The following is a 22,839-nucleotide window of genomic DNA, read 5'->3' on the forward strand; positions in this document are numbered from 1 at the left end:
CAGCATGACAACCATCAGCTTTATGTCACTATTTAAATTTAAATAAGTTAAAAAGAAGTGAAAATTTTAGTTTTTTTTAAAAAAAAGATTTTATTTATTTTAGGAGTAGAGTTACAGATAGAGGGAGAGACAGAGAGAAAGGTCCACTGTTCACTCCCCAAAATGGCCACAACAGTCGGAGATGAGCTGATCCAAAGCCAGGAGCCAGAAGCTTCCTCCAGGCCTCCCAGGCAGGCACAGGGGCCCGAGAACTTGAGCCATTCTCCACTGTTTTTCCAGGCCACAAGCAGAGAGCTAGATCAGAAGAACATTAGCCAGGACACTAACTGGTGCCCATATGTGATGCCCACTGCACAGGCAGAGGTCCAGCCCATTGCGCAGCAGCTCCGGTCCCAAATATTCAGTTTTTAACACACACCTGCTGTTTAATCTACTCCATGGCCACATGTGGCCAATGGCTTCTATGTTGCATAGTGCAAATGTAGAGTATTTTCATCACTGCAGAGATAATAGGAAGAAAGCACTGGGTTCTATTCATAAATAAAATATTCAAACAAAAATAAAACTTAATTCTCTGCGCAACACACTGAGAATTGCACAGAATTAATTGCACAGAGAATTAAGCTACCACTTTCAACACCAGCATTCCATAATGGATTCTGTTTGGAGTCCTGGCTGCTCTGCTTCCGATTAGCTTTCTGGTACTGCACCTGGAAACCAACAGAGGCGCCCCTGCCAGCCATGTGGAAGACCAGGATGGAGTTCCTGGCTCTTGGCTTCAGCCTGAGCCAGACCTGGGTATTATAACCATTTACAGAGTGAACCAGTAGATGGAAGATGTCTCTCTCTCACACACACACTCCCTCTCTGTCTCTATGTGTATGTATGTGTGTGTGTGTGTGAGTGTCTGTCTCTCCCCACCCCCCTAACTCTTATGCTCTTCCTTTCAAGTAAATGATCATTACCAATAAAATAAAATTAACTCCCATAGAACAAGAAGCACCGGAGACAAGTTTCGGTGAACATGTCCATTTATAAACAATCAGGCATAAACTTTTATGGGGCAGGCGAAAGGCGGGTGGCTAGTTCAGGGCAACACTAATTCTTTAGGCTGATACTGGTGCCGCTATGCTTCTCCAATCAACTTGAAGCCTAGGTAGCCTTCCAGGTGGTCTTTATGGGTCTGGGCCACACCTGGGCTAAGTTTGCCTGATTGAATTACAAGGCCCCTCAACAGGAAGTGGGGGTGGGGGAAATGTGCCTGGGGCTCTTGCCCCCTGCCAGCAGTCAGGTCATAGGGTCCTTTCCGGGAGGCATGGTGTGCCATGCCCTCTTAAACTCCTGCATGGGCTAGGCAGGCATCTCCCAGCCAGGCTCAAGATCACCCACACAGGAACCCTACGAAGTTCTCAGAGTACAGATATGAAGACTGATCTTAGGAAAACCTACTCTGGCTTGCAGCATTGGGTGTCTAACCAACCTTGCCATAACATGTGGGCAAATGGGAGTGGCAGCATTCATGGGTATTTGGGTAGTGAATTAGCAGATAGGCGCTCTGTCTGTCTCTTTCTCTCAAATGAAAGAAAATAAGGAGGAAAAAAGAGACAGTGAAAGGGGATATGATTGGAACAAGGCAGATTTTTCACTCAGAAACCAGTAACTGGGTGGATGCCAAGGCCACTGGCAGAGCTATGGCTTCCTAGAGCAGCCAGGGCTTGCCCAGGAAAGCAGAGATCAATTGCTGAGCAGTTTCAAACACAATGAGTGCACCCAACTCGCAGGGTGGCGATAACCCTTTAAACTGTGATGTACAGGTAAGGACTTTGGAGCAGGTAGTCTGACTTTCATGTCGAGTCCTATCTTGTCCTACTGTACTACCCCTCCTCTCCAAACCAAAAACCACTGACCCAGAGACACTGATTTTGCAGAAAGTGAGTGGCTGCGACAGTCCTGTGTGCTGAGCTCCTGGGCAGGGCTCTCCTCTTGGCAGCAGAGTGGAAAATAACAGAAGCTCGCCCACAGAGATGGAGGGGTCCAGGGAAGAATGGGGGTGGGGGCATAGGAAGGAGACAGTGGATTGAGAGGTGAGGGTGGAACTGCAGGATGGGAGAAGACTGTGTGTAGAGTGCAGCTGCAGGTGTGTCCTGGAGGATGTGAGAATCATCCCAGAGACCCTGCTTCTTGGAAACCTCACAAGGAACAGGCTGCAGGATCAGCAGCCGCTCAATCCATCACGCAGTAGATCCATCACGGTTATGTTCCCTAGTGGGAGAGCTTTCCACAGACACATCTTTGGGACAGACATCATCTTATTCCAACAACAAGCTCACTGGCAGCCTCTGATGCTTAACAGGGCAGTAAGATGGTGATTCCCTTTCGTTACTGTTTGTTTAAGTGGCAATTGCATTAGGATGTCACATAAGATCCAGCCACCAGTTTATTCTTTTCCATCAACTCTAAGCTTCTACCAAATGGATAGGTAGATAAATGCATTAACAAATGTAAAAATATAAAGGAGAGTGTCATGTTACATATGTATGTTTATTTTTATGTTTAAAGGTAAAAAGAAAAAGCATGAACTTTTTCCACCACCAACAGAAGATGATCTTGATCCTGGGCAGGCTCACTTGAACTGTGCCTTCTGTCCCCAAGTAGAAAAAGCTCTGAAACTTCCAAATTTAATATTGAGTTCTTCTAGTAAACACGTGATCAACCTATAAAGTAGGAATTAGTCTCTGCTGAACTGGAGTGATCATTTTTCAAGAAAACCATTGATTGGCATCTGACTTAATAGAGTTAGGATGCTGATTAAGATATATGCATCCCAGATTGGAGTAGCTGGCTTCAATACCTGTCTCTGACTCCTCACTATGGCTTCCAGCCAATGCACATCCTGGCAGGCAGTGGTGATGACCCCAGAGTTGGGTCCCTGCTACCCATATAGGAGACCCACCTTGAATTTCCAGCTCCTGGTTTTGGCCTTGGCCTGTCTTGGCAATCATAAGCATTTGGAGAATGAACCAGTGGATGCATTCATGGCCAGAGTCCCCTCCCCAACCACCAGCTTATAGTTAAGCAAAGGAGTAAATTTCCAAGTGGATAAACTTAGGCAGCCTGCAGCTGAAGCTCAAGTTTGACAGCCTGGCTTAGCCAGGAAGGAAGACTACCTGTTGGAGGGACTTAGACAACCAAAAGCCCTTACTTGTTGTGCTCCATTGTGACTCACCTGATTCCTGACTATATGCCGGGTATTTTTCTCCAGTAAGAATGAAGTGATCACAAGAAATTGACTTACTCTTGACTATTCCAGGTCATTATGTAGTTAGCCGATAACAGAGACAAAAAAAAGAGCTTAGTAAAACTCAATAAAATAAAATAAAATAAAAAAACCTCAATGAGGTGTACTTAATTTGCATAATGTTTCCAGTGTCTCTTGGGACTCAAATGAAGAGTAATTTCACAGTTAGGGGGTGATCCCGTAAAAGGTGTTGAACTCTATTCTGGAAAATGAAATGAAGGACACAGGAGTTGGACATAATATACAATAAAATGTATATTTTATGATGGTGACTCTCATCTAGTCCGAGTCAGACTCCAAGAGTTCTTTCCTTCTTGTAGTGAGAAAAATTTCTGAATATTTTCTGAACACAGGATCACAGATGCCTTGTACTTGCTGTAAAAGAACCGTGGAAATGATGGAGTTATATGAAGTATATTAAAATATTTTTCAAATGCCTAAAATATTTTGCAAATCAAAGCTACTTAAATTGAAGAGAAGTTTTTAATTTTTTTTAAGTTAACACCTCGAGATTGTACATATTTGTGGGTACTATGTGATATTTCCATACATGTAAGTACTGTGTAATATTTAAACCAGGGTAAACGTATCTACCTCTCAAACATTTATCATTTCTTTGTGATGAAAATATTCAAAATCCTATCTTCTAGCATTTTTATTTTAAAGATTTACTTATTTATTTGAAAGGCAGAGCTACACAGGCAAAGGCAGAGAAAGAGGGGGAGAGAGGTCTTCCATCCGCTGGTTCACTCTCCAGTTGGCCACAATGGCTGGAGCTGTGCCAATCTGAAGCCAGGAGCCAGGAGCTTCTTCTGGGTCTCTCATGCAGGTGCAGGGGCCTAAGGACTTGGGCCATCTACTACTGCTTTCCCAGGCCATAGCAGAGAGCTGGATCAGAAGTGGAGCAGCCGGGACTTGAACCTGTGCCTATATGGAATGCCAGCACTGCAGGCGGCAGCTGTACCCTCTGTGCCACAGTGGCCCCCTTCTAGCATTTTTTTTTTGACAGGCAGAGTAGACAGTGAGAGAGAGAGACAGAGAGAAAAGTCTTCCTTTTCTCTTCATTCACCCCACCCCCACAATGGCCACTGCGGCTGGTGCGCTGCACTGATCCGAAGCCAGAAGCCAGGTGCTTCCCCTGGTCTCCCATGCGGGTGCAGGGTCCAAGCACTTGGGACATCCTCCACTGCCCTCCCGGGCCACAGCAGAGAGCTGGACAGGAAGAGGAGCAACCGGGACAGAATCTGGCACCCTGACCGGGACTAGAACCCGGGGTGCCGGCGCCACTGGCAGAGGATTAGCCTAGTGAGCCACGGCACCGGCCAGGAACTTGTCTTTCAATTTCATTTTTTGTGGATTTTTGGAAATATTCTCATGTTCTCCAAAACATTATTTAAGATATGGTAAGTAGAAACTGTTTTCTCCATTTTACAGTTTGGGAAATATGAGTCCGAGAGGTTAGATGGTTGCCCTACGGAGGAAGCCCAGTTTATACAACCACAGGAAGAGAACGAAAGAAAGTGGACCTCAGTCTTCTACGTGCAGAACTGCAGCTTCAGGAGATTCCCCTGTGAGAGTAAGTGTGCCTGTAAGCAGTGACAGGTGTGTCAGTGCCTGACCAGGAGACAAAGCAGTAGTCATTGGTGAGGAGCTATAGAGACCACACGCCTTCTTCGCAGTGGACAGAGCCTCTATGCCAGCATCTACTAGCTGCGAGATCGCAGAACCATCTCTAAACTGTGGGACTTAGGCAATGAACACATACCTTTGCTGCGACTGACACTATTAGCCAAAGACTCTGCTCCACGCAAGCTCTCTAGCTATCCCACAAAGCTGAGTTGGGAACATCCAATTAATAGTCACACAAAGAGAAGTAGTGATTGATACAGATTGAATATTCTTAGTTGGAAAAACCCAAATACCAAATATTCCCAAACTGTATAGTGTACATAAGTGAATATCAGGTTTAAATTTGCAAGATAATCTCATTATATTTATGCAAATATTCTAAAATCCAAAAACATCCCAAATGTGATCTGGTATGAAACATTCCAGAGAAGGGATTCTTAACCTGTAATGTGCTTTTCTAACTTGATTCTCCAAGGGTCACTGTGACTTCTCAAGGTCACACATGAGTATCACGCAAGGACTTGAATCAAGGTGTTGTAACCCTGATTCCAATGCTCTGTTCTGTGATGGAAGTATCACCACAAATGTCAATGCAGATTCTTTTGTAGTCAACCACCAATGTGTAGTTTTAAAGTTTGGAAATATAAAGAAGAAAGAAAATTCTTAAAATTTAGCCCAGAGTTTTTTGAAACTGAATTTTGGTGTTGCATAAGCAAAATTTTTAAGTTCATAGATGTTTGTAGCACAAAGGGACCTAAATTGCTGACATGAATATTTCATTTCTTGTCTCTGAACCCTTTTGGTGGTAGGGAAGCAGTTAAATTAGCATCCACCTGGGTCAGAAATTACCCCATTCTAGATCCAGACTTGAACCTCTTGGTTGGTCTTAATGTTGCCAAATTAGGGGTGGATGCAATCACACTAAATGTACTTTCATGTAGTCCACTCATAAAACATCACACCATGACCTGTACAGCAACAGGGGAATCCCCACATGGAAGATCATTAACTCAGGTGTTGACATTGATCAGGGTGTTGTTGGAACATCTGGATCTAGATTGAAAGAGTTACACAGAGAGAGGAGAGAGAGAGGTCCTCCACCCACTGATTCACTCACCAATTGGCCGCCAGGGCTGGGAGCTGTGACAATCCGAAGCCAGGAGCCAGGAGCTTCTTCAGGGTCTCCCATGCGGGTGCAGGGACCCAATTAGACTATGGCATCATGATGATGGGGTTATGATATGATCATAGTGAATTATATCATGGCTGGCTGTTTATGACATCACAATGGTTTATGGTTTCACACTGTTAGTGACATCACAATTGATGACATCACAACATTGGATTCATACATCACAATGGTGAATGACATTACAAAACTACCTCTATCTTTCTCCAAGATCTGAAAGATCTTAAAAGGGAACAAATCACCTTTGTTCTTATAATTCTAGTTTTAAATTCAAATCTTAACACTTACTGCAAACATTTCAAAACTGACCTTCTGACCATGGCTTTTGAGTCCTTTGCTCGCTGATCTTCCTTGGCTCACTTTTTGGTGTGATTTCCACAATACCCTGTCTTCCATTTCTACCATATTTTTGACTGTTTAGCTTTACCAAGAAGCCCTTATTCTTTGGGTCTTATCTACGGAGTATCACAAGTCCTTTTAGACACAGCTTCACCCTTTAAAAATATACACTTATTTTATGTATTTGAAAGGCAGAGTGACAGAGAGGGAGAGACAGAGAGAAATCTTCCATCTACTAGCTTACTCCCCAAATGGGAGCAAAGGTCAGAACTGGACCAGGCTGAAGCCAGAAGTCTGGAACTCCATCCAGTTTCCTACATAGGTGTCATGGGTTTAAGTACTTGGACCATCTCCTACTGCTTTCCCAGACACATTATTAGGGCATTGGAACAGAAGCAGAGCAGCCAGGACTTGACATAGTGCTCTGACATGGGATGCTGACATGGCAAGCAGTGGCTTAACCTGTTGCACCATAATGGCAGATCCTCTCCTTCAGCTTTGAGCGCTCCCTGTCATCAGAAGGCTTCCTGAAATCAGCACATATTTTATACAGTTTATAACATCAGAATGATTGTATTATAACATAATAATGGTGACATCACAATGGTTGGATTATAACATCATAATCATGAATGGCATGGCAATTACTTATGACAGTACAATGTTTGGTTATTATATCACAATGTTTGCTATGTGATCAGAATGCAAAATGACATCACAATTGATTACTACATCACAATAGTTTCAATGTGACATCACAATTGTGAATAACAACACAATTGTTGATGGTATCGCAGTGCTAGATTTATGACATCACAATGATAAATAACATCACAATTTTCATGATACAATGATTAGATTATGGCATCATGATGGTGGGGTTATGATATGATCATAGTGAATTATATCATGGCTGTTTATGACATCACAATGGTTTACGGCTTCACACTGTTAGTGACATCACAATTGATGACATCACAACATTGGATTAATGCATCACAATGGTGAATGACATTACAATTATTTGACATCACAATAGTTGGATATGACATCACAATAGATTATATCACATTGATTGGTTTGTGACATCAACATGGTGAATGGCATTACGTTGCTTATGACATTACAATGACTGTTTCATGTTTGGTTTTTGACATCACATTTTTAAATGCACGGCAATTTTTCACTGAACCACAATGGTTGGCTTGTAACATCATAATGGTTACTTTATGTCATCACAGTGGTTTGATTATGAAATCACAATGGTCAATGACATCACAATTGTTTATGATATCACATTGGTTGGATTATGACATCGTGTTGATGAATGAAAGCACACATTTTATAACATCACAGTGGTGGGTTTATTGAATCACAATGGTTGGTTTGGGAAATCAAAATAGTGAATGACATCACAGCTTTACATTACAATCTGGTTTCTAAAAATCACAATGGTGAATGGGGTCAAAATTGTAACGATATTGCAAAGGTTCATTTATGATATCAAATGTTTGGCTTGTGACATCATATTAGTGAGTGACATTAAAATTTTTATTGGATCACATTGGCTTGTTTTTGACATCACAGTTGTAAATGACATCACAGTTGATTATGGTATTATAATGGTTGGTTTATGGCTGCACTGGGATGGTGCCCCTGTATCCCTTCTATTATATAACAGGCCGCAGGGGTGTTAACTTCCTCAACCCTTAAAGAGGTATACTTTTTTTTTTTTTGACAGGCAGAGTGGACAGTGAGAGAGAGACAGAGAGAAAGGTCTTCCTTTTGTCGTTGGTTCACCCTCCAGTGGCCGCCGCGGCCGGCGCACCACGCTGATCCGAAGCCAGGAGCCAGGTGCTTCTCCTGGCCTCCCATGGGGTGCAGGGCCCAAGCACTTGGGCCATCCTCCACTGCACTCCCTGGCCACAGCAGAGAGCTGGCCTGGAAGAGGGGCAACCGAGACAGAATCCAGCGCCGCGACTGGGACTAGAACCTGGTGTGCCGGCGCCGCAAGGCGGAGGATCAGCCTAGTGAGCCGCGGCGCCGGCCAAGAGGTATACATTGTTATGTCTCCACAGCACACAACCAGAACAGATTAACTACCAGTATGGCAAATCAGTACACATTCTTCCTTGAGGCTTCTTTTCTGAATCAGAAAGGGAGTGTGCTCCAAGGTGTGTGTGTGTGTGTGTGTGTGTGCTCCAGCCTCCCAAGGGAGCCTGCAATTTTGGTATAAGAGACCATCTGATGTGGCATCATATCTCCAATGCTCGTACAAAGACGAGAAGAGGAATTCAGACATCTACAAGCTCACAGGAATGTGTATGTGCTTTTTTTTAAAAAAACTTTTATTTAATAAATATAAATTTCCAAAGTACAACTTTTGGGTTATAGCAGCTTTTCCCCCCATAACCTCCCTCCCACCCGCAACCATCCCATCTCCCACTCCATCTCCCATCCCATTCTTCATCAAGATTCATTTTCAATTATCTTTACCTACAGAACATCAACTTAATATATACTAAGTAAAGATTTCAACAGTTTGCACCCACACAAAGTATAAAGTACTGTTTGAGTACTATTTTACCATTAATTCGTGTAATACAACACATTAAGGACAGAAATCCTACGTGGGGAGTAAGTGCACAGTGACTTCCCTTGTTGATTTAACAATTGATATTCTTATTTATGACGTCAGTAATCACCCGAGGCTCTTGTCATGAGCTGCAGAGGCTATGGAGGCTTCTCAAGTTCATAAACTCTGACCTTGTTTAGACAAGGCCATAAGCAAAGTGGAAGTTCTCTCCTCCCTTCAGAGAAAGGTACCTCCTTCTTTGATGGCCCATTCTTTCCACCGTGATCTCACTCGCAGAGATCTTTCTATAGGTCATTTTTTTTTTTGCCACAGTGTCTTAGCTTTCCATGCCTGAGAAACTCTCATGGGCATTTTAGCCAGATCTGAATGCCTTAAGAGTTGATTCTGTGACCAGAGTGCTATTTAGGGCATCTGCCATTCTATGAGTCTGCTGTGTATCCTGCTTCCCATGTTGGATCTTTCTCTCCTTTTTAATTCTATCATTTATTATTAGTAAACACTAGTCTTGTTTATGTGATCACTTTAACACTTAATCTTATCTTTATGATCAATTATGAACTTAATCTGATCACTTTGGCTAGTAAGATAGCATTGGTACATGCCACCTTAATAGGATTGATTCGGAATCTCTGGCACATTTCAGACTCTATTCAACATTCAACACCCAATTTCTCCATGGAACTTTCTTTTTTTTAAGATTTATTTATTTATTTTTGAAAGTCAGAGTTACACAGAGAGAAGGAGAGTCAGAGAGACAGAGAGACAGTGAGAGGGCTTCCATCTGCTGGTTCACTCCCCAATTGGCCACAATGGCTGGAGCTGTGCCAATCCAAAGCCAGGAGCCAGGAGCTTCTTCCAGGTCTCCCACATGAGTGCAGGGACCCAAGGACTTGGAGCATCTTCCACTGCTTTCCCAGGCCATAGCAGAGAGCTGCATCAGAAATGGAGCCTCCAGGACTAGAACCAGAGCCCATATAGGGTGCTGGCACTGCAGGCAGCAGCTTTACCCATTACGCCACAGCGCCAGCCCTTCCATAGAATTTTCTGAGATGACTTTCTGTATATTGAGGGGCTTCCTAATGATCTACCATCAACCTTCTCTATTTCTTGGACCTCGGTTTTTGATCTCTTAAATAAGGTCAGACTAAATCACCAATTTTTAAACTAGAAGGAAGGTCAGTTCAACACAAGGAATTTATTGTCAGCATAGAATTCTAATCCTCCCCACTGTCACCCCTAGTCCACCCCAAATTTTCTAGGAAAGAAAAAGCAACAGGGGAAGCTAAGTCTGAAAAGCCTCATGCCTAATGAGTGCTTCTCATGTAGCCAGTCCTACAACAGTGTGAAAAAAAGGTAAAAACAAGGATTAAACTTGAACACAAACGTCATTTTTTAATTAATTTGATCGAGACTGTTGACAGAACTCGATTCAACATGGTTACTAATTGCTTGCAGTATGGAATTGATCCAAGTCGGATATTTACTTACGTCAACAACTGTACAAAATGCCCTAATGACACAGAAATAGAGCTTTGACCGTGTACCTGCATGGGCAAAGAACCTGCTCTTTCTAATGCAAAATACTGCATAGTCCAGTCACAAAATGTCATGAGCCTTTGGACATTCCAAGACTCTAAGCCTATGGCAAAGGCATCCCTTCAACATTCCAGATGGTAATCCACAAATTATCTTGCTGCCCCAGGCAGACAGGGTCACAGCTAAAACCACTTATCAAATGAAAGCCATTTAATACTTGGAAAATGCAGATATCAATTTGTTGGCAATAAAAATAGAACAGATACTTGCATCTTCTGACATGATAGCTTATTGTTCATTTTTTCTGAAACACTGAGAAATCATCAAACTGAGAATCATGAATGATCATGCGCCACCACTCCAAATCCCAAAAGCAAGAGGAAAAAATGGAAGACTTAAGTTTATCTGCTGCTCAAATGAGAGACTGTTTTCCAAGCAGGTTTTGTGGCAACGTTGCTGAGAGCGAAGATGTCGGTAATCAAGTTGTTTCATGATTTAATTTACCTTGATTAGCATAGCAATTTGCTATACCTTCCTCAAAAGTGCTAATCAATTTTAGCAACTAGTAGAGTGAAAACACCACACAAATTGCTCTCATGGCCCAAACTGCTAATCAATTTCAAAAACCTAAATCAATCTGCATTTTTCCTGTCATTTCTCACTTGACATTTTTAATATCTCTCATGACTCTGAAGTCTGAGGAATGAGTTTTCATGCCAAATAATGAATTAAAATGAAACTGCATTTTGGCTTACTGATTGTCATTTTATCCTCTTCACACTTCTCTGGCTTGTAAATTATGTGTGCATATATGTGTCTCTGTGTGTGTGTGTGTACAACACACACATGGACACAAGTGCACAAAGCAATCTATATTAGAAATCAAGGGCATTGCAAAGTAGCTGCTCTTCCATTCCTCACATAAGAAGGAACATTGTCACATTAATAAAAATGCTGGCTTAAGCTTGTAAGTGAAATACTAGTACATTATTAATTATTTTAATGTATGTGTTTAAAAGGTAGAATGACAGCAAGAGAAAGAGGGAGAGTCAGACAGACAGATATTCCATCTTCTGGTTCCCTTCCCAAATGCCTGCAATGGTTAGGGCTGCTTTAGGTGGAAGCCAGGAGTCTGGAACTCTACCTGGGTCTCCTATGTATGTGGCAAGGGCTCAAGCACTTGGGCCATCTTCCCCTGCTGTCCCAGGCACATTAGCAGGAAGCTGGATCCAAAGCAGAGTAGTTTGACTCAAAACTGGCAGTCATACGGGTTGCTGGCATTGCAGATGGCCGCTTAACCCACTGTGCTGCAACGTCCACCCCAGTGCATTGTTAATCGAATGGTAAGAATAGTGAAGCCACAGCAGTTCAGAATTGGAAGGGATGATGGAAATCACCTCTGAGTTGCAGAAGCAAAGTCGGCAAGGAGACAGCCCCTGCCCTAGACCTCACTCCAGACTCAGACTAATGGCTCATGTGGTGTGTGAAAGGTCTCCCATGCATGGATCAAGAAGTGTGGAATCACTGCCCAAAAGGAGCTGACTGTCCTCCTCTGTTCCCCATTAGCCATAAGCCCCACAAAAATGCCCCTCTTAGGTGATTTCAAGATGCGTTGATCTCATCGCATCCATCAAATTTTCATAATATTTTCAGTGGAGTGAACCTGCTTCCTAAGTCTGGATTTGTTTGTTTCAAACGTGTGTAGACTAGATGTCGTCCTCCCTCCCCCATCCTTGCAATTGAATTAAATTGGCAACCATCTGGATCCTCCAGCATTTATTAAAGGCCTGGGGAAGCTCTTTGGAAATGAGAGCTGAAGAGTGAAGTTATGCACATGTCAGTTAACACTTTTAATAGTATGACCAAAAAAAAATGTCCTCTGGAAGTCTTGGCTTAATTATCAAGACCATCAGAGTTCAAATTTTCAAGCACTGTCTAAGCATGACAGCGGAGTGAGGATGACTGTGTAAGAGCAGAAGAGAGCCCTTCGAGGACCAGGGCAAGGCTGGGACAAATAGCCAGCAGAGGGCGACAGTGAGGCTAAGGAGTCCAGGGCCTTGGAAAGCCAAGATGTTAGTCTAGAGTAGGTGACACAGAGTCCCTGAAGATCATGGGACAAAGAGTCAACCATCAGCCTGGCATGGGGTCAGGGAGAGAAGGTGCGGTGTTCCCTCTGTGGGACATCCACCGGCACAGCATGGACCTGACAGTGAAGAAGCAGCCAAAACCTCAACACGGAGCATCTTCTACAACATGTCTGATCTTGATGCTCAATGTCATGAACTGTACAGAAAAATTCATGAGTTTGTCCATATTCAAGTATACCATGAGGATGGAGACAACACAGGGCCAGTTGGCACACAACAACCAGGATTTTCTCTGAGTGTGAGGACCGTTTCTGGGGTACTTGGAGAAATACAGACTGTGCAATAGATAAGAGAGGTGCATCCTGGTCACTTTCCTGCTCCGTGGCAAGAGCACTGGTGTGTGAGATTGTGTCATTGTCAGGACACTCTAGGACATGAACAGGTGAGTGGGCAGCGTGGCCGTAGTGAGCTCTGTGCATGTGTCGAGAGTGCGAGAGAGAACACAAAAAGGCGGATGTGGTAAAAATGTAAACATTTGAGAAATCTTTCTAGGACAATGGAGATGAGAATTTTAACTCTTCTTGCAACAATTCTGTGGGTCTAAAATTATGGCCAATGAAGTTAGGAGACTGAAAACCAAAATCAACAATGAAAAGAATAAGAAGTCAGAACTCCTGGAAGTTGCTGCTTTTTTAAAAAATTTGTGGTAATAATTGCTAGGCACTTATTTATTGATGAAGATTTAAATAAAATCTTGGAAAAATATAAACATGTGAGTATATATATAATGACTATGGCTTATCTAAAATAATAATACAGAGAGGGTTTAAAATTGATGAAGACATATGACATACTGCAGTTATAGTATATAGCCCTGTAACAGAAACCAGGGTTCTAAGTTACCCACTTTTTTAGGAAAGGAAAAGCATTAAGTTAAACCATTTAAAGATGGAGACAGCAGCCAGTACTGTGGCGCAGCAAGTTAACACCCTGGCCTGAAGTGCCAGCATCCCATATGGGTGCCAGTTGTAGTCCCGGCTGCTCCACTTCCAATCCAGTGCCCTGCTATGGCCTGGGAAAGCAGTAGAAGATGGCCCAAGTGCTTATGCCCTGCACCCATGTGGGAGACCCAGAGGAAGCTCCTGGCTCCTGGCTTCAGCTCAGCTCAGCTCCAACCATTGCGGCCAACTGGGGAGTGAACCAGTGGATGGAAGACCTCTCTCTCTCTCTCCTTCTCCTCTCTCTGTGTAACTCTGACTTTAAAATAAATAAATAAATAATAATTTAAAAGATGGAGACCATTACCTTAGCTAACTACTAAACTGATAACCAAAAGAAATTAATTGATTTTTAAATGTTCAATACGTAAGTGAGTGACAAAGGAAAAGCAGAAACATAGAACTAATAGGACGAATGAAAAAATAAATAAATAACTAGGGAGCAAACATAACAGGGAGGCTGCGGATAAGATCGGCACTGGGCGGGGGGAGAAAAATCTGAAAAGGAAAATTGCAATTGCAGACTCTCCGGAGGCCACGTTGCTGGGGATATGGCTGCGTTTCCCCCACGTTTCAGCATTTCAGAGACTCATAGCAAACAGCAGCCGCACCTGATGTTCACGCCCTGGAAGCAGCAGCTAACAACAACAACAACAACAAACTTAAGAAGGCGAGGTTCTTGGTGATATGGCTCCACCAAAGCTTGTACCCAAGACCCTTTGACAGCCAGCACTGGTGTGACGAAGGCAGAGCAGCCCCTAATGAAGAGTTGCTGCTGATGAAGCCACAAATGAATTTCAGCAAACTTCTCCCAAGATTCTCCTCACAATGTCGGGGAGACCTCGCGGGAGAACACTGAGACCCTGTGAGCAGCGCTCCCCAGTCATACGAAGCTCACGTGTTTATCACAGAAGAGGACTGGCTCCGAGAAAATTGTCCCAAGTACATCGCAAGGGATTTCACCCATCTGATTCTTACTAGCGAAGATCGTAAAACACCAAATGGACTTAAACTTTGAGTCTCTTGCCACATGGTCCAAATGCTCCTTTTGAACATGAGCAGTGTTCATGGTTGTTAAGAAATTAGGAGGCAAGGACCCCACAGAACACACACCTGAAATAATTTTGAGTGATTTTATAACACGACTAGGTGTTTCCATTTTACATATGCTTGTTTCTCTCTTTGCCCGTAACCCTCAGTTTATGGAAAGGTAGTTTGCAATGTTCTACAATTGGTGGGATTACATCATCTTCAGATTTCACAGATACGTATCCAAAAGTAAAAACTTGCACCACATTTTACCTTAAAATTAGGATCTCCCCAGAAGCAAACTTTTGGCTGTAAATGTGGAGAATATGAAATGGTCCATAAACCCCCAGAAATGGATACAGGTAGATTTTTTCCTTTGCAAAGCACTGAGGATATAACATTGGATTTTGCTGAAAAGGCCTACCTTGAACTTGGTAAATTATTGCTGATGGAACACCCTTTTCAAAATGGCATTCAATTATTTCTTAAACTTTTTTTTTAATGTTTTGGAGCCAGCATTGCTGCATAGCAGGTAAAGTCGCTACCTCCAAAGCCGGCATCCCATATGGGTGCTGGTTTGAGTCCCAGCTGTTCTATTTCCAGTCCAGCTCCCTGCTAATGTGTGTGGGAAGGCAGTGGAGGATGGCCTGAGTCCTTGTGCCCCTGTACCCACGTGGGAGACCCAGAAGCTCCTGGCTCCTGGCTTCAGCCTGGCTCAGCCCTGGTTGTTGTAGCCATTTGGAGAGTGATCCAATGGATGGAAGACCTCTCTTGCTCTCTCTGTTTCTCTCTTTCTCTCTCCCACTCTGCCTTTCAAATAAATAAAATAAATCTTTTTTAAAAATAAACAATTACCTTGAATTCTCACAGTTTATATGGTAAATATAAGTCAGAGTCATTTTAGTAACTGTTTAAAAAATAAATAATAGTAAAATGGTAAATTTATATGTAATTTATCAATAATTATATTAGTCAAAAATAGATTAAGTGTTGCAATTTAGATAAAAGCATTAGTCCTGATATTTTTGAACACCCCTACTGGCTGGTTAGAAAGACTTTTTTGAACTGTAAAGTTACACAAAGCTTAGGGGTGAAAGGCCGGAAAGGATACACTCTACAAACAATGAGAGATGGTAAACATATAAAAGATATGCCAGGTTTTAGTTAAAAAATGTAACACAGCAATAGGTTATTTCACTATGAAAAATGTTCTAGTGTGTCTGAAGATAAAACAATTCTAAGTTTGTGTGCATCTAATCATATGGTCTCAGAAATACAAAACAAGGTGAACTGTAAAAAGATAGACAAATACGTAAGCACTCGGTAATCTCTCAGTAGCTGACAACACAAGCTTATAAAACAATCACTAAGACAGTTTGCACATAGTGAAAATTTGGAGTTTGTGGTTCAAAAGCTTGGCTTACTGGGGCAAGAGTTGCCTCATGGGCACGGAGGGTTAAGCTGTGGCTTATGTCACCTACATCCCATGTCAGAATGCCAGCTTGAGTCCTGGCACTCAGCTCTCACCCAGCTCCCTGCTGATGCACCTGGGAAGGTAGTGGGCAGATAACCCAAGTGCTGGGACCCCTGCTATCCATGTGGGGGACCAGGATGGAGTCCTTGGCTGCTGGCTTTGGCTTGGCCCAGCAGATGGAAGATCTCTCCCACTGTCACTCCACCTTTCAAATAAATAAATAAATCTTAAGGAACAACAACAACAAAAAACCAGTCTCATTGACATTCATGAAGCACTATAATTAATTCTTGCAAAACACACTCCTTTAGAACTTGCACAGAAATTTATTTTTAAACAATGATTCTTTATAGGCCTTTAAGGAAGAGCTCAGAATATGAAGGCTTAACATCATAAGTAACAGAACTGACTTCAGTGTAAATTAATTAACTTTCAATTAATATAGTAAAAAAATGATAACTAAAAGCCTCATGTATTTTGAAAACAATGCACTTCTTAAATAACCTGCAGATGAGTGAGTCATGAGAGAGATCCACACTCCTCACTCCAGAATCCGTATTTCTAAACTTGCACACAAAATAATCTCTAGGTCTTGTTGGCTTGCATTACTGGTAAACTATATTAAACATTTAGTAATTTTTAAAAATATTTTCCCCTAGAAAATAAAAGCGAGGAAATACTTTCCAAATTGTTCTGTAAAGTCAACCTAAACTTGATTTTAAACTATGCCAGGTGCTTCCCTTCTCTCTGCCCTCTCGCCCACCACAGGAAGAAGTATCCCCCAACAACGCTCTGCCACAGTGAATTTACAGAAAATTTCCAGCAATCATTGTAGAGATGAGAGGGGTCTTTGAGACCACTTCATCAAGCGTTAGTAAGTCCCAAGCTGTATCTAGGAAACAGAGCTCCCAGCACTTTGTGCAAGACTGTTTTACCCTGCTAGCAAAGGTCAACCTTTTAGCACACTTATGTTGGTATGTGGGAAAAGGGCACATATGTGTTATGGTTCATTTTTTTCTTGTTATTTTAATTTAGAGTTCTCTTTGTTTTTTTTTTTTTTTTAAGTAGGTTTGAATAGCATGCAGGGAAACACTTTCTACCTTGAGCCGTAAAAGAATAATTTTACATAACATCAGAAAACTAGCATGGAGAGTTTAACCTAAAATATTAAAATTTCAAGAATAGCCCTATCTTTTTCTTGTTCTTGGGACTTTATAGTACAGAAAAGGAGCTACCTCCTATTAAGTATTTACTAAGAGTGAGGAACTTCTATAAAGCAAACCCAGCGCTAGACAATACACAAGCTTTTATGTACTTTTCTTCCTAACCCTGACCCTCCAAGTGTGCTTGTGGAGCTGGCAGGAGGAAGGTGGCATACACACACAGGTGGTTAAAGGGACGTGAAGAGAGGAACGGTTTTCAAAGATGTCATCAGGACTTAAGGAACAAAAAGACCTGTATGGACACCTTCAAGGACTCCAACAGGCCAAGTGGGGAGGATGAGGGTGGTGTTGCCGGATCTTGAACACATTGATCCAGGGAGGACCCTGGCCACAGCCCAGTAGACATGGAGCAGGGGCAGTAACCACCCCACTGCCCTGGGGTCCTCTGGCATTGCTTTCCAGGGCCTGAATCCAACGAAGCCAGAAGGCAGGGGATATATCACAGTTCCTAGGGGTCGGCCTTCAAGCACAGGGAAGAGAAGGGTGAAAAAGGGCCAATGTTTACAGAGGAAGAAACTGAAACTGCCATGGTTTGTAGCCAAGGCAGCAGGTGCCAGAGTCCTGATACTGTTTGCCTGGCTGGCAGAGGGGAGGTGCACCGTGGATATCAATTGTATTCTTTTGCTCTTTAAATTTTCCAATTTCCCATTAGAAAAAGTCTTGATAAAGCAGGTTGGGGTTCCTTTTATTTGGTCCTTAATAAAAGTGGCTGATGTTCCAAAGATATAGACAAATGTGTGAGGCCATGCTGAATCCGCTTTGGTGCTAGTGTGGTTGTGAGTGTGTGGATGTGAGTGTAGATTGCAGCTGGGGGAACTCAAATCACTCAATGCAAGCACCTCCTTGTGCAACGCCACAAGCTCCCCTGAAATTATGCACTTTCTTTGAGATGTGCTAGAGCAAGAATACTGTTTGTTTATTCACACTAGGAAACAAAAATGTTTATCTATTAAGAAAGAACTGCTGACAGGCAGCCTTGAGGAGCAGCGGGTTAAGCTGCTGCTTGGGACCCCTGTACCCTGCATCAGAAGGTGGTTTGAGTGCCAGCTTGCCTGCTTCCAATCCTGTGTCTGTTAATGTGCCTGAGTTACCCATTGATGGTCAGTGTACTTGGGTTCTGCCACTCACTCGGGAGACCAGCACTGAGTTTCAGGCTCCTGCTTCCGCCTGGCCTAGGCTTGGCTGCTGCAGGCATTTGGAGAGTGAACCAGCAGGTGGAAGATCTCCCTCCTTCTCTGTGTCTGTCTCTCTCTTTCTTCTTTTCTCTTTTCTGTCTTTCAAATATAAAAGTAAATCTTTTTTTTTTTTAAATACTGAGATCTTGTTCCTTGAAGTGCCCCAATTTTTATTTACTATTCTAGGGAGTGGTATTAAGAAACCTTAAATCAAATTGTTGGGCACTCATGCCTGAACAGAAAAAAATGAGTGCCTAATTTAGGCTGTATTGTCTAATATTTCAGTTAATTCCCATCGGCTGTTTTAGCTGGGGCTTTTTTTTTTTTAATGAAGATGGAAAACAAAACCCAAGTCGTATAAACATCAATAACATTGTTTAATACAGAACATACACTGTGCTCATTTTCTAATAAAACTGATTTCACCTAACGATGATGTTGCAACTGCACAAGGCAAGCAACTCCTGCAGGAAACTTGTTAGCTAAGATCCTGATCACCACAAAGGTGCAGGAAGCTGGGCTTCCAGTGGACAGATTACAGGATGCTGTGACCTTAGGAACAGAAGGCATCGCATCTACAGCTTCATGCATACTCCAATGCATGTATCATTGACGCACTCAACCTGAGAAATTAAAATTCACTTCCTGTTAAGATGTGAGAGCCCTCCAGGGATGAGTAGCCACAAGTCAGAAGTGAAGCAGGTTTGGCCATAGAGGGCTCTGGATTGCTGGTTTGTATCCCCCCCAAATTCATATGTTGAAAGTCTAACCCTCAAGTTTATGTTACATAGAGGCACAGCCTTAGGGAAGTGATTAGTTCATGAGGATGGAGTCATCACCATGGAGTCCATGGTCTTATAAGGATAGATAGAGGGCCAGTGCTGTGGTGCAGTGGGTTAATCCTCTGCCTGCCATGCTGGCATACCATATAGGTGCCAGTTCGAGTTCCAGCTGCTCTACTTCCGATCCCGTTCTCTGCTATGGCCTGGGAAAGCAGTAGAATATGGCCCAAGTGCTTGGGACCCTGCATCTGTGTGGGAGACCCAGAAGAAGCTCCTGGCTCCTGGCTTTGGATCAGCCCAGCTCCTGCCATTGCAGCCATTTGGAGAGTGAACCAGCAGATGAAAAACATCTCTCTCTGTCTCTCTCTCTCTCTCTCTGTCTGTAACGCTACCTCTCAAATAAATAATACATAAAATCTTTAAAAAATAAAAGAATAGATAGGACAGAAACTTCTTCCTTTCTCTTCCTGCTCTCTACCATTTGAGGCTACTCCAAGAGGGCAGTGCTCTGCAAAGCTGGAAGAGGGTGCTTGCAAGAACCCAATTCTGCTGACCTTGGACTTCCAGCTTCTAGAACTGTGAGCAGTAAACTCCTGTTGTTTAAGCCACCAGGCTGTGACAGTTGTCACAGCAACCCAAGCCCCCTTAAGACACAGAGGACCCAAGGCCTTTACCTAGGACTCTGCCTTGACGGATTCTCCTGGCTCCTGAGATTCACACATGTTTGTTGAATGACTGAATGAAAAGAGGAAGTGGAGATCAGGGGAGCAGGCACTTTGTGGGGAAGAGCTATTTCTCTCTTACCGTCCAGCTTCCCTATAAGGCAGCCAGCACTGCTCAACTACATCATTCAGAGAACAGGTAGAATGAGGCTGTTGACTTCCTGCGCTGCACAAAGACAGACCCACCCACAAACTGCATCCTGGCACCCTAGGGAAGGAGGAGGCTCCAGTGCCTCTCTGTCATGTCTGGCCCTTCCTTTTCCCTCCCACTCTGCTATGCCCCCTAGTCCTACCAATCCAGGCAATGGGCTTTGCTGGTCAACGTCATGGTCATCCTAACTGGACTGTCAGCTATGGTCTTGGCCTCCTACAATGTAGTACAGTTTGTGCTCTGCTTAACAGCAGGAGTGATCCTGTTAAAACAGGCGGCTTCTTTTGTCCCCTCTACTCAGATCACTCAGTGGATCACCACTCCTTTCAGGTAAAAATTCAAGCTTCCATGAGACCTAGCCATTCATTGTCCCTGTGACCTAACCTTCCACAGAGCACCTGATGCATGGACTCCAGCCCCACTGACCTACAGCTGCTCTGGGACTCCCAGACGTGTTCCCACCTCAAGACCCTTGCACAGGTCACTGGCTCTGCAGTGAAATGACTCAATCCCTCACTTGTCTGAAGGCTTTGCTAATGCCCACCTGCTGATGAAGTCTACCTGGGTCACCCCATTTAAACTAAATCACCCTTAAAGAATTTCTAAATTCATTTGGCCTTAGTCTCATTTTTTTTTCCTACATAGGTTATCAGCTTCTGATTTGTTAGACAATTATTTTTATGTTTTTTTTTTTCCTTTATCTCTCTTGCCACCTCATTCCTAGCAGCCTGCATAGAAAGTGCACAAGAGCTGGGACATTAGCCAATTTTGTCGCCCCAAAGTATCTCCAGAACCCACTTGCTTAGCTTGTGAAATGAGCCTTATGCATCCCTGTTCAGTGAACAGCAGCGAAGGGAAGTTACGTGAATACATGAGATGCAGTCATGTCCTACAACCTGCATCTTAGCTTGATGAGGGGACCAAGACTGATGCCACACACATCATCCAACAAGCCACAGGAGAGAATATTTTCCTTTCTTAAAAAATTATTTATTTGAAATAATAGAGACCTAAAGAGCAGGAAGGGAGAAATCTCCGATCTGCTGGTCTACTTCCCAGGTGCCCACAACAGCAGAAGCTGGGAGCTGAGAATTCAACCCAGGTCTCATGTGGGGGTCAGGAGCCCCATGACCTGCCCCGTCACTGCTGTCTCCCAGGGTGTGCATTAGCTGGAAGCTGGAATCAGAGCAGAGCCGGGACCTGAAACCACATACTCCCACTTGTAGTGCGTGCTTGTTCCAAGTGGCGCCTTAACCATTGTACCGAATGCGTGCCTCCAAAAGACAACGTTCTGGTATCCTGTAGGCAACTGAACAAACTGCATTGTTCATGCCTCATTTGTAAGGTATGTAATTCAAGAGAAAATAACTACTTTTTCAATTTGGCGGGATTTACTCTCAGTGTTTATCAGTCAGAAGCAATTTTGTATCCCAGAGGCTTTGGCCATACCTAATATATTAATTACTTTTTGTTACTTTACCTAAGATAGATGAGAGGAGTTTCCTGGGTTGGGGGAAATGTTTATTTTGGTTTACAGTCGGGAGATCACAGTCCAACATCAGGCAAGCCCTATTAGTCTGGCATCTGGTGGCTATTGATAATAGCAAAGAATTTGCTGGCTGGCACCATGGCTCACTAGGCTAATCCTCCTCCGCCTGCGGCGCCGGCACCCCAGGTTCTAGTCCCGGTTGGGGCGCCAGATTCTGTCCCGGTTGCTCCTCTTCCAGTCCAGCTCTCTGCTGTGGCCCGGGAAGGCAGTGGAGGATGGCCCAAGTCCTTGGGCCCTGCACCCCATGGGAGACCAGGAGAAGCACCTGGCTCCTGGCTTCGGATTGGCGCAGTGCGCCGGCTGTAGCGGCCATTTGAGTGGTGAACCAGACCTTTCTCTCTGTCTCTCTCTCTCTCACTGTCTAACTCTGCCCGTCAAAAAAAAAAAAAAAAAAGAATTTGCAGAGAGAGGATCCCATAAGGAACCAAGAAGCAGCGTGAGACACAGAAGCACCAATTCTGCTACCCTCTCTGTGGTCTCTCTTTAGAGTCATCACAATTCAACCACAGCTCTGAGTGCAAGCAACCTAATCCAATCCAATCACTTCCCAAAGCCCCCGCCCACACACCTTCGGATGCCATGATTGGATCAAGCCTCCACCCTAATCCAGTCCTCATTAGCATCAATCCATGAACAGTTAACATAAGACTTGGGGTTTCAAACAACTTCATGAGTTTGACCAGCCAAATCCCATTCAATCCACAACACCTGGAGTATTTCTAGTTGAGTTGTCAGAACTGGTGGCACAGAGCGGGCAGCCAATGCTTCTATCTGGAGAGTGCAAGGTGGGGTGCTCTCAACACTCTACAGTGGAAAAGGGGCTCTCCCTGCCCCTTGCAGAATGATGCAGCTAAAATGTCAACCAAAGCTGAACACAATATTCCAATACACAGCGAATGTTTCAAGTTGATTAAATGCGTTCATTCCTTTACGCGGAATTTTGTACATGATATGTTAAAACTGCATCTACTCTAAAATGCAAATGAATCAACAAAAACATTTTTTTTACCAGTCTGCTCCTTTCAAGGAAAGTTCAGAGCAGCAATATTCATTAAGTCAGAA

At 43.4% G+C, this 22,839-nt stretch overlaps 1 pseudogene; it reads left to right on the top strand.

The window, feature by feature from the left end:
• Positions 1-1,760: 1,760 nt before the first annotated feature.
• On the top strand, positions 1,761-18,127 carry LOC100338970 (ribosome production factor 1-like; annotated as a pseudogene).
• The last annotated feature ends 4,712 nt before the right edge of the window (positions 18,128-22,839 follow it).

The sequence above is a fragment of the Oryctolagus cuniculus genome, chromosome 2 (genome assembly GCF_051225735.1).
Source record: "Oryctolagus cuniculus isolate XC-2025 breed Fujian yellow rabbit chromosome 2, ASM5122573v1, whole genome shotgun sequence".
Taxonomy (NCBI): domain Eukaryota; kingdom Metazoa; phylum Chordata; class Mammalia; order Lagomorpha; family Leporidae; genus Oryctolagus; species Oryctolagus cuniculus.